This window comes from Photinus pyralis, unplaced genomic scaffold (assembly GCF_008802855.1).
Source record: "Photinus pyralis isolate 1611_PpyrPB1 unplaced genomic scaffold, Ppyr1.3 Ppyr1.4_LG5, whole genome shotgun sequence".
In the NCBI taxonomy this organism is placed as follows: domain Eukaryota; kingdom Metazoa; phylum Arthropoda; class Insecta; order Coleoptera; family Lampyridae; genus Photinus; species Photinus pyralis.
In genome coordinates this window covers 22263431-22274245 of record NW_022170596.1, presented here as the reverse complement: position 1 = coordinate 22274245, position 10815 = coordinate 22263431, and positions in this window count along the sequence as shown.

The following is a 10815-nucleotide window of genomic DNA, read 5'->3' as shown; positions in this document are numbered from 1 at the left end:
GCGGCTGGAATGCGATCCGTTAAGAAAATGATTTCTGCCAATTTGGAAACCGAAGTGCCGTGCATTTAAAGAAGCCTTATGTTAAAATTCGAGGCTGAGGCGCTGGACGTTTAAAAAAGCTTTTTGTTTGTATTCGAAGTCAAGCTGCGGTACTTTAGAAGCAACATTACATTATTATATACATTATTTATTCGTTCAAGTGGGTATCTCAGACGACCCGGTTGGTATTGTTCATCCTTAACACCATGATTTTTGGAAATAGTAGCGGAAAGAGTCCTTAAGGCTGAACGTATGAAATACTCCCCAGTATACGATGGTCTTACGACAGTTGTAGTCGATATGGAATACCCCTCAGTATACGAAAATATCATATGACAGTTGTAAGGGAAATTTGTTCTCGGTTTCCTGCCATACCGCACAGACCCACCGGTTTGGTATTGTTCATCCTTAACACCATGATTTTTGGAAATAGGATCGGAACTGTATTATTAATATTATTATAACAGTTCATTATTTATCACTTACTTACAATAACATTTATAACACTTAAATTTAACGCAAATAATACAAGTACGTACATTGCAAATACATGGTACGTACAGCGTTTTACGAACGTATATTTCACGTACATGGTACATTACTTTTGCATTACTTTGTACGTACATGCTAGGTACGTACTTTACCGTACGTACATTCGACATACTGTAAGTGTACGTGAAATGTACGTCCGTAAACTCAGCGCTGTACGTACTATGTACTTGCAATGTACGTACTTGTGTTATTTGGGAAGTAGTCCTTTGGGCCTAATCTGTTTTAAACTATTTTATCGACAAATCGAGATATCTGCTTTCTAAAGAATATCCATACAATCACATATGATTCTCTAAAAATCTTACATAGGGTACTCCTGAAAGGTGATACCAGAAAAACGTTTATTGCCGTTTTTGGTATTTGTTCATGTAGCAATTCTAAAAACTTATAAAATAATATCTTACACATTTTAGAAGATCCATTAAGAATCTCAAGACTATTGTAACAGTTTTAAAATAATATTAACATTTTTGTCCATATTTCAATTTCCACCTGTATATTTTCTAAATTTTCTCGAGTCATTGAATGCGACCAATTTCTAGTTACTTTTGCATTTCTGTGTTTGCCTCTCCGATTTAACTTGTCTTCTTTTCGTTAGAGGACATTTAGTTTGTTTTGCTTTTTTTATGTTAACTATTAAATTACCTTATATGGTCATGTATCAAATACTGCTCTACTATTCGTCAGAGATAACTATCCGTAGCTTTGGATTGGGTAAAATTTCAAAACTTGTGGCGTCTTCCAGCAACCTGCAATAGAATCGGTCGTGCTAAATTCCCAAATTTTGATATATTTTTCAATGGTGAATTGATTTAATACTTAGCGGAAGCATCTTTAATCAATCGATTACCCATTGTGCCGACAATTTGTTTTTGGACGTTCGGTTACATTTTTTCCGAAATGGACTTTTAATACGGAAAACTCCAGCATTCCTAATCGTAAGTGTCTTCTTGTGCACTAATGGAGGTTACCGATGTTCTTTTTTCTATTGTAGGGGAACAAATACCGACCATATAGTAAATTTTGAAGTCATTTGGGACGTATCCAGTTCTTTTCTTTTGTGTACTCTCTGAATATGAGGTTAGCATTATTGTGGGTTGTAACGTAGTCGTAATTAGGTTACTTTTTAGAGTCTTTAGGGGGTTAATATTCAGCTGAATCCGGGGAAATAATCGCCCTACTGCAGATGAGTGTGCTGTGAAATATCCCGTAGAATCATTAAGATCTTTAGGGCAGCCGAATGTAGATCGTGAGAGAAATATACCTGGAGCACAAGCTTTGTTACATCCGTAGGAGTTATTTTTGGTTACACCAGGAACCTGTGGAATTGCCGACACATTTTATCGTTAGCGGTGACGTAGTACCTTCAACCTTTTTTTTTTCGTTTTTGTTGTTAAGACCTAAATATCTATGAACAGTTTATTTGACCCACATATGTAAGTGGAAATTTTTACGTGTAATTAGTATGCTTGATCTTTAGGACTGTTTAACTATCAAGTACGAATTAGTCTAGAGAAGTAATCACTTGTAAGGTAAAGAGCTCGTTACTACAATTAACTTCAACACCTCAAGGTATCGATTATAGTACATCATTTCAATTTTAATTTCTAGGCATTATACTTGTCGTTGTTTAGCGGTACGAGGTGTCACATAACTTCAGGGGTTGTTGGTGGGTTAATTTTTGTGTTAATAGTTGATGGGAAGATTTCATTTTTTTGTATTTTGCATACTCTTTGGTTAACAATAATTTTTCTTGTTGGTCAATTGTTGACTCTTTTTATACTGAAGCTACCTTTCCTAATTCCGGTGGCTACAGATAAATTGTTCGTGAATTAGGTGGCGTCCGAAAGACTTGAATCGAAGCACCAGTAAAGTATTAGTGGCGGAGATTTACTTGGAACCTTTTATAATAATTTGTTAATTCACTTACCTACTACCCTGAGTAAGAGCATATCTCTCTACGCTGTTAACTATTTGGCTAACGGAGCTAGCTGGCCGATCAGCGGCGTGTGTTGATTTCAAATTGCACATGGTATTTTATAGTGCCTTGCATTCTAAGTTTGCGCGTTATACTATTTGCGTAGAATTTAGGAATCTTAAAAGTATCTGCAGAGCGAGGTGCAAAGTATCGGCAGAATTTTTAGGAATCTCTGGAAAACATCGAACAATCTCTGAATCTGTTATGAATTAAGAAGGTTTGAAGAATATTTCCTCAACATTCGAAAAGCATTCGTACATTCTTTGTAGGACCTAAATATGGAAAAGTCTGAAAAAATAGAAAACTCTGTATCTACTCTAATCTTTAAAGAACTGTGTAGTACTCTGCCAATAGCTTTTCACGTTTCAAGAAGGATGTGCCAAAAACCTCTAAAAAAGGATCATTCAAGAATGAATAACATTTTATGAAGATTGTCTAAATTCTGCTCTGAAAGTCCATGATGACTATAGAAACGTGACTTTTTGAAGAATTTCGCCGGGGGTCGTTTTGAGAGTCACTGAAAGGTATTTTTTTATTTTTGGTTTTATTTTATGTTGATGTGTGGAATTTACATTCTTATTCGTTATCTCATAAAAACCATAACAGCCCAACCTGCAAAAAATGCGCCAAATTCACACCCAACGACAGTAGCTGTAAAAATTAATATTAATTTGGAATACTAAAGAATACCGCATCATGATATACACTACCTGCTGTTTAACCGCAAAATGTAAGGCAATACATTACATGCAGGTGATCCTTTTCCTTTTTTCCATTAAGGGTACCCTGTAAAATACCAGAATCAGTATTAAATTGCATTAAAAAGCTGTGGCGATTGCATGACAAGGTTGTAATAAGGACAAAATTTATACTACCAATAAACTTACCGCAAATATGACCGAATCGAATATTCCGAAAGCGCCGTAATTAGATAGAAAAGGTAAACACAGTGAAAAAAGAATTACAACAACCGTCCACTCTGTGCTTTTCGCTCGCATTTTATGAGTTCTTGCCAACCGACCGCCCCCGATGCTCCCAACGGCATTCTAACTTCGACGAGCCAAACTTTTTTTACTACACAAAACTATAACGTGTTGTATTACAAAATTGTTAGTCAATAAAAATTGATGGAATGCGACAAATAATTAGGTAAACTTCGCGAATTTCGGCCCACACAGGGAATATTGTCTCCTTTAAATAATTTATGCTTTAATGGAGACTGATCCCCAAAATTGTGGTTCTGCCAATCCAATTATTTCGGCAAATATTTTTAGTACTGAATCTACAGTACAAAGGAATTAAAAAAGTGGCTTCCTTTGAAATATACTTTATGACTTTAGTAATGTAGTACATTCTTCAGTGAACCGTCAAATTGAAAAATGTTGACATATTTGTTTTGCAAACGGTGGAAGATTTAAATTAAATGGTACCTGTAATTATCATAAATCAAGTCAAGTTATAGAGATCAATCTAGCAGGAAGAATTGTGTAGTCAAGTAAGTATTTAATCAAAATGAAATACTCGATACACAATAATATTGATGTCACAATAGAGGGTGATATAATAAATCTCAAAAATATTACAAATAGGACACTGTAATATCTAAATTCGAAATGTTAACGTTTAAATTTAGTATGTAACAAACCGTTATAGCAAGGAGTCGTCGAAAATTAAAAAAAAAAACCTTTGAACCCTGGTCGTAACGGCCATCTGATTTCTGCCTTTTCTGTAGCAGATAACAACACAAACAGACAGGGGTAGTGAATAGCACGGCACAATAATATTGCGAAAGCAATGTCTAACGTCTGACACATCATAAATCGTATACTAAAACCGTAATTAATACTTATACAAGAATCAATAATTGAATTTACGATGTCATTCTCGTACTGCGTGGGTAGTAAGTAATATCCAGGTAGATGATAACGGAAAAGTAATTCAAAAGAGAAAATGAAGAGAACTTAAGAGAAAGTTATAAGAAAACTTTGAGGAAAACAACGCCCTCGTACTGTTTAAGTGCAAATGCAAATCCGTATAGAGCGCTATTCAATGGAGCCCAGCCACAGATATCAGAAAGAGAAACCACTCTAAAGAGATATGGTGACAGCCAAAACCAATAAACCCTTTTCGTGTAGACAAAAGTCAGTAGAAAATTAATGGCGAACTGAAGAAAAATAATTTGCGACCAACCGATATGCAAAATCTTCACTGAAAAAGGAGTAGAGCTTATACGCACCAGATTAAAAAAAAAGAATATAAACATGTGCACGACCTCCGTCCGCGAAACAAAGAACTAGTGTAATAAGAAACCTATACCACTACTCAGATAGCCTCTAGTGGCGCAAATAACGAAATACGGTAATAACAAATTTACTACAGGAATAACTTACAGCTCATTAAATGAAAAGAAGTAACACCTGTACCCCTCAAGCTTCTCTCGATTTCCGTATAAACCGTTCTCAAGGTCCAAGTCGTCTCCTGAAATTCTCACAAAGTTTCTGCAATTTTCCTAAAATATATTTCTTTTATTATGGTCTTTGGAAATTACTCTTGAGTTTCTATTAAGTTCTAATTCTTTCGAATAGTTGTGAATACGAGTCGTACGGGAACTGTGTATTTTTCGGTGTCCCAGTAGGGAGCACGGATACAACACTGAATGGTCGGCGATTTAATGTTCCAGGCAACAAACCGCGGGTGGATTAAGCGCATTTTCAGGGGGGGGGTAGCTAAAAAATATACATTTATAATACTTTTTTCACTTTCTTGAAAATGGTTCAACTTTGAGTTCAGCTAATATAAAAAATGGATTCTAATGTTAAAAGAAAAGCGTGCCACTAGCGTACCACTTAAGAACTCTTATCTAGGTCGTAATTTGGACTCAATTAATCACAACACCACCCTTTTACAGATGAAATAAATTTATTCGACATAAAACAATCAAGCTGAAAGAAAAACAGGCACTCGGGGTCAGAATAACACATACTACGCAACAGTGATTGATAGAACAGCTAATTAAGGGAATCTTAATTGCATTATTGTCAATAATTCAAAATCTTCTGCGATTTTCAAACAAACCGATAGGCACAAAATGATGATACCTCGGAACTTCACTTCTTTAAATTCATTAAAAACCTGACAGTAGGTTTTTTGTAGTTACAATTGTAGTATCAATTATAGTATTGGCTCTTTGATAGTAGACAAAACCCGCTTTAACTGATAGCTTGAAGACCTTCTCTTGCGTGACAAACGCTCAATAACCTCAGCACTCCGACTAAACTTTTTCGTAAACGAGAAAATACACCTCCGTTCAAACAGACTTATAAAGTTCACTTAAATGGCGACGTATTGAATAAATCTATTACTGCATTAATCAAGACTGTACCTTCAAAATGCATCGTAACGACAAAACTAACTGTTTTTCAAACAAATGTGGTCAAATACGGCTACGTTTTTACGTAAAAAATTCGATTCACGTCTTCCACCGAAAAAGAGCCACGAACCTTTTTCCTCCCTCGTACCTTAACATAATAATGCGCGTCTTCGAAAAACTGCGCCTGTGTTTACTAACCGGCGCGGGCGATAACACGCCCTCATCCTAAAACTAATTAACTAACACTATGACCGGAGAAAAAATTTTTACAAACACAACGCAAATAATTTCCAGTTATTTAAATCTAGTCTTTTAACATGAATTTACAATTACCAAAACAATTACTTCTGATTATGATTATAGTGATTATGGATCATCCGGCACTGTTCTGCACTTTCCGAAAAGAAGCGGGACGCAGTATTAATATATAGCTATATAGCAGCTCGTGTTGTAAACACCTAGTGTATACTGCAAAAAAATTGCTTCATAGTTCAATACTTGTTCGTTACTAATTTTGATAACCAATTTTTATTCTCGAGTATTTGTCACCTCTGGATAAATTAATTTTATAGGCCGCTATTGATTTAGTACAAAGTAAATACCGTTTACTGAGATCACTGGGTATGTGTAGCAATAATTCCCTTTCCACAAGTTGCCCGCTGGCAGCGGAAGGAACAAGAAAATTTGATTATTGTACAAAAAACTCCTATGGGAATTGTTACACTGCTCCATTAACCGTACGTGTACATATTTGTATTGTTGGGCTTCTTGAATTAATAGTTATTTACATATGAGTATGGTAAATCAAGGTTTACGTTAACGAGTGAGATGTTTACTGCCGAAGCGTAGCTGAGGCAGGAATTTCGAAACGAGTAACGTAAACTGATTTAACATACAAATAATGTAAAACATTTTATTTCATACCACTCCATTTCTATTAAAAAACCATAAAAATTTTGATTAGAATGTTGTAGGTATACACATTCAAATAAAAGCAAAAGTCGATCACTTGATTTGTTTGATCTGACAATAGTTTGACAAATATCAATGCATACGTTTAGATGGATGTCAGTTGCGGTTGCTAGGCAAAATTTCCAGTCTGGTAAAAATTTTCAGTCTGGTAAAGTACTATTTACCAGACTCAAATCAGTCTGGGAAAGCGGCGATTACTAGATAGTATGAAATAAATCATTTTTGCCTCATATGTTTCTTAAGTTACTGATTGGTGCACAATGACCACCATGGTCAGTTAATTCATGTTTGCATTATCTCTTAGTTTATTTTCTTATCCGAATTTAGTTTACAAATATTAAATCTGGTCCCTGCGTTTACTGGTTCTCGGGGTATTATGATTCTCATTTGTCGCCCATTTCTTACCTATTGCGTATAATATTTACCCCACAGGTAGGGAGGAACAGCTGCTATTACTTGTTTCAAACTAGTATAACGGGACAAAAATTCGCTGTTCATAAGTTTGTGTCATTGGAATCAGTTGGTGTACAAGAACGCACTCAAAAGTTGGAATTGTGATTTTGTGGAGCATGTCTGATCAAGTATGTACGTATTCATGTCATACCTCTAACTTTTTTGTATTTTACTTTTTTTTTCTGTGCCATAAATTTGATTTTTTTATAATAATCTTATTTGGATTTTTAATAAATCAAAATATACGAATTTAAAATGGTCGATTATGTGTGTATGTCAAGAGTGAAGAGAGACATTGCATTTGATTCTTTGTTAATTTTAAGTCGAAGTCATTAGTTTAGAATAAACATAACATACAGTCCTTTACACTAAAAATGAGCTTTACGTCACTAGTTTGTGAACCAATTTCCAACTATTTCAAATCTCTTTTTCGCTCATTGAGGGAATAAAGAACTCGTTTGAAATTGTTTCACAAACTAGTGACGTAAAGCTCATCTTTAGTGCCAACGACTGTATGTGCATAATACTGCTCTTCCTAATAAAACACCATTGTCTCGCACATGTCTCTGATCTTACTCGCCGAGTAACTAATTTAAGGTGCCCAACAAATCCCCAGTATTCATATTCTATTAATTGAGTCTAAATTTATTGCTCATCTGCGCATAGCCCGCTGTCGCCTTCTAGCTACTGGTTCCTGTACCGTGTGTCCCGAGGTGTGTCCTATTTTGGTTGAAACTGCAGTGCCGCTGCTGCGGGCTCCATTAACCTAGCCCCCCCACAATCAAATTTTCAATTTTTTATTTTGCGAAAGTTTAGTGCTAATTATGTGCTGGTTTGTGCCTCGAAGAAAAAGTTTTGTGCTATTACCGTTTATGGGGTATTAATTTTTTAAGATAGGGGGGCTAGGTTAATTATAGCCCCCCCACATTACATATTAAAATATTTTTTTATGCAATAGGTTTGTGCTAGTTATGTGCTCGTTTGTGCCGTAAAAAAAGTTTTGTGCTATTACCGTTAATGAGGTATTAATTTTTCAAGATAGGGGGGCTAGGTTAATGATAGTCCCCCCACATTACATATTGAAATATTTTTTTATACGATATGTTTGTGCTATTTACGTGCTCGTTTGTGCCGCAAAGAAAAGGTTTTGTGCTATTACCGTTAAATATGGGAACAGTATAATGACTTATTAAATACAGTGTTGCCTTGTTCGCAAAATAAAATTGTACGGGTACACATGCTTATATTTTCCCAATAATCTTGTATATATGTTAATCCTTTTTATAAATATTTTTGTGTTTAATAAAATGCTTATGTTCGCACCATATTTTGAAGTTTGCATCCGGTAGTAAAATCTAAAAGTTCTTATAAGTTTATCGATGTTTCGCATAACAAATCACTAGTAGCGTTGATTGAAAATAAGACGTCTAGATCAAGAGTTTATCTATCCGCCCAGCCATCCACCCAGGCACAGTGAAATGTAAAGCTTCTTTTTGTTACTAAAAAATACGTTATAATATTAATATTAATTTGAGGGTAGATATCATTAACTTAGCTCCTTCATCTTAAAAATTAATATCTCATTAATGGTAACAGCACAAAACTTTTTCTTTACGGCACAAACCAGCACATAACTAGCACAAACCTACTGCATAAAAAAATTATTGAAAATTTAATGTGGGGAGGCTATCATTAACCTAGCCCCCCTATCTTGAAAAATTAATATCTCATTAACGGTAGTAGCACAAAACTTTTTCTTTGCGGCACAAACGAGCACGTAACTAGCACAAACATATCGTATAAAAAAAATATTTCAATATGTAATGTGGGGGGGCTATCATTAACCTAGCCCCCCTATCTTGAAAAATTAATACCTCATTAACGGTAATAGCACAAAACTTTTTTTTTACGGCACAATCGAGCACATAACTAGCACAAACCTATTGCATAAAAAAATATTTTAATATGTAATGTGGGGGGGGGCTATCATTAACCTAGCCCCCCTATCTTAAAAAATTAATACCCCATAAACGGTAATAGCACAAAACTTTTTCTTTGCGGCACAAACCAGCACATAATTAGCACTAAACTTTCGCAAAATAAAAAATTGAAAATTTGATTGTGGGGGGGGGGGGCTAGGTTAATGGAGCCGCTGCTGCGGCTGTTTTTCAAGACAGAGACTTGCGATTTTCGCGACCCTGTGCGACTTTTTTGTGAAACTTTTAATACCACTAACAGAATCAATCTATCTACGTTTGTTTCTGAGATACAGGGTGAAAACGAAAAGTTTGACTTTTTGGGATGTTATTACATCTCAGTACCTATGCAAGATAGAAAAGACGTGGCATGGTAAAAAAAATTATGTCCACTGTTTGGTATTTTTTCAATGTAACATCCTGTATATCTTAACGCCAATGTTTACATTCTTTTTCTGGATTACACTGAAGTATCACAACCTTATATTTTTTAAATTTTAGTCATGAAAAATAAAAAACCTAGTAGACCATGGATTCGTGGAGATTTTGTTTTGTTTATTGTATCCTTGGTAACTAACGCCAATTAATAAAAATTGCTGACGTAGAAGCATATCATTTCAACATTTTGAAAAATGTGATATAATATTCCTACAGTGTATCCACGGATTGAATGCACATAAGGTGTATATGAAAATTTTTTTTGAGTTGGATGTTCATGTTCTGAGAATCGCTCCTGCCTAGTCTCAAAATAAGATGTTTAAAAAATGAGCCAAATCAATTAATATACAGGGTGTTTTTTGCGAAATTCTAAAAATTAATCAGGAGTAAACTATTTATTTTAACAGATATAACAAAAATGCATTAACAAAAGTTGTTTAGAATTAAAAATGGAAGACTTTCAATTTTCATACAAATCAGACTACTTTGATTTTATTCATCAACATGAGACATCAATTTAAAAAACAGTAAATCGCGTAAAAACAATCACGTTTTAGACATATCAGCTTGACATACGTATATGGTAGACTTTCATTTTCATACAAATTAGCTTGCTTTGATTTTTATTACAAACAGTTCAAAAGTATCTTTTGGATGCTGATGAAAAAATCATAATAGGCTGATTTGTATGAAATTTTAAGGTCTAGTTAAGTAGCCGTTTCCCATAAGAACCGCGGAAACGAGAAAGCAAGATCAACAGATTGTAATTTCATGTTAATGTAAAAAAAAGTCGATAGTTTGTACAATTTCGCGTTTTTCAAAACTGGAATCGTTTCGGCGAATCTATAAGTGTCTTCTATAACTTTTAATTCTAAACAACTTTTTTAAATACATTTTTGTATCTGCTAAAATAAAGATAGCTTATTCTTGAATAATTTTTAGAATTCGGCAAAAAACACCCTGTATATTAAATGATTTGGATCATTTGTTCAATATCTTAGTTTGAGATCAAGCAGGTGCGATCCTCAGAACATGAA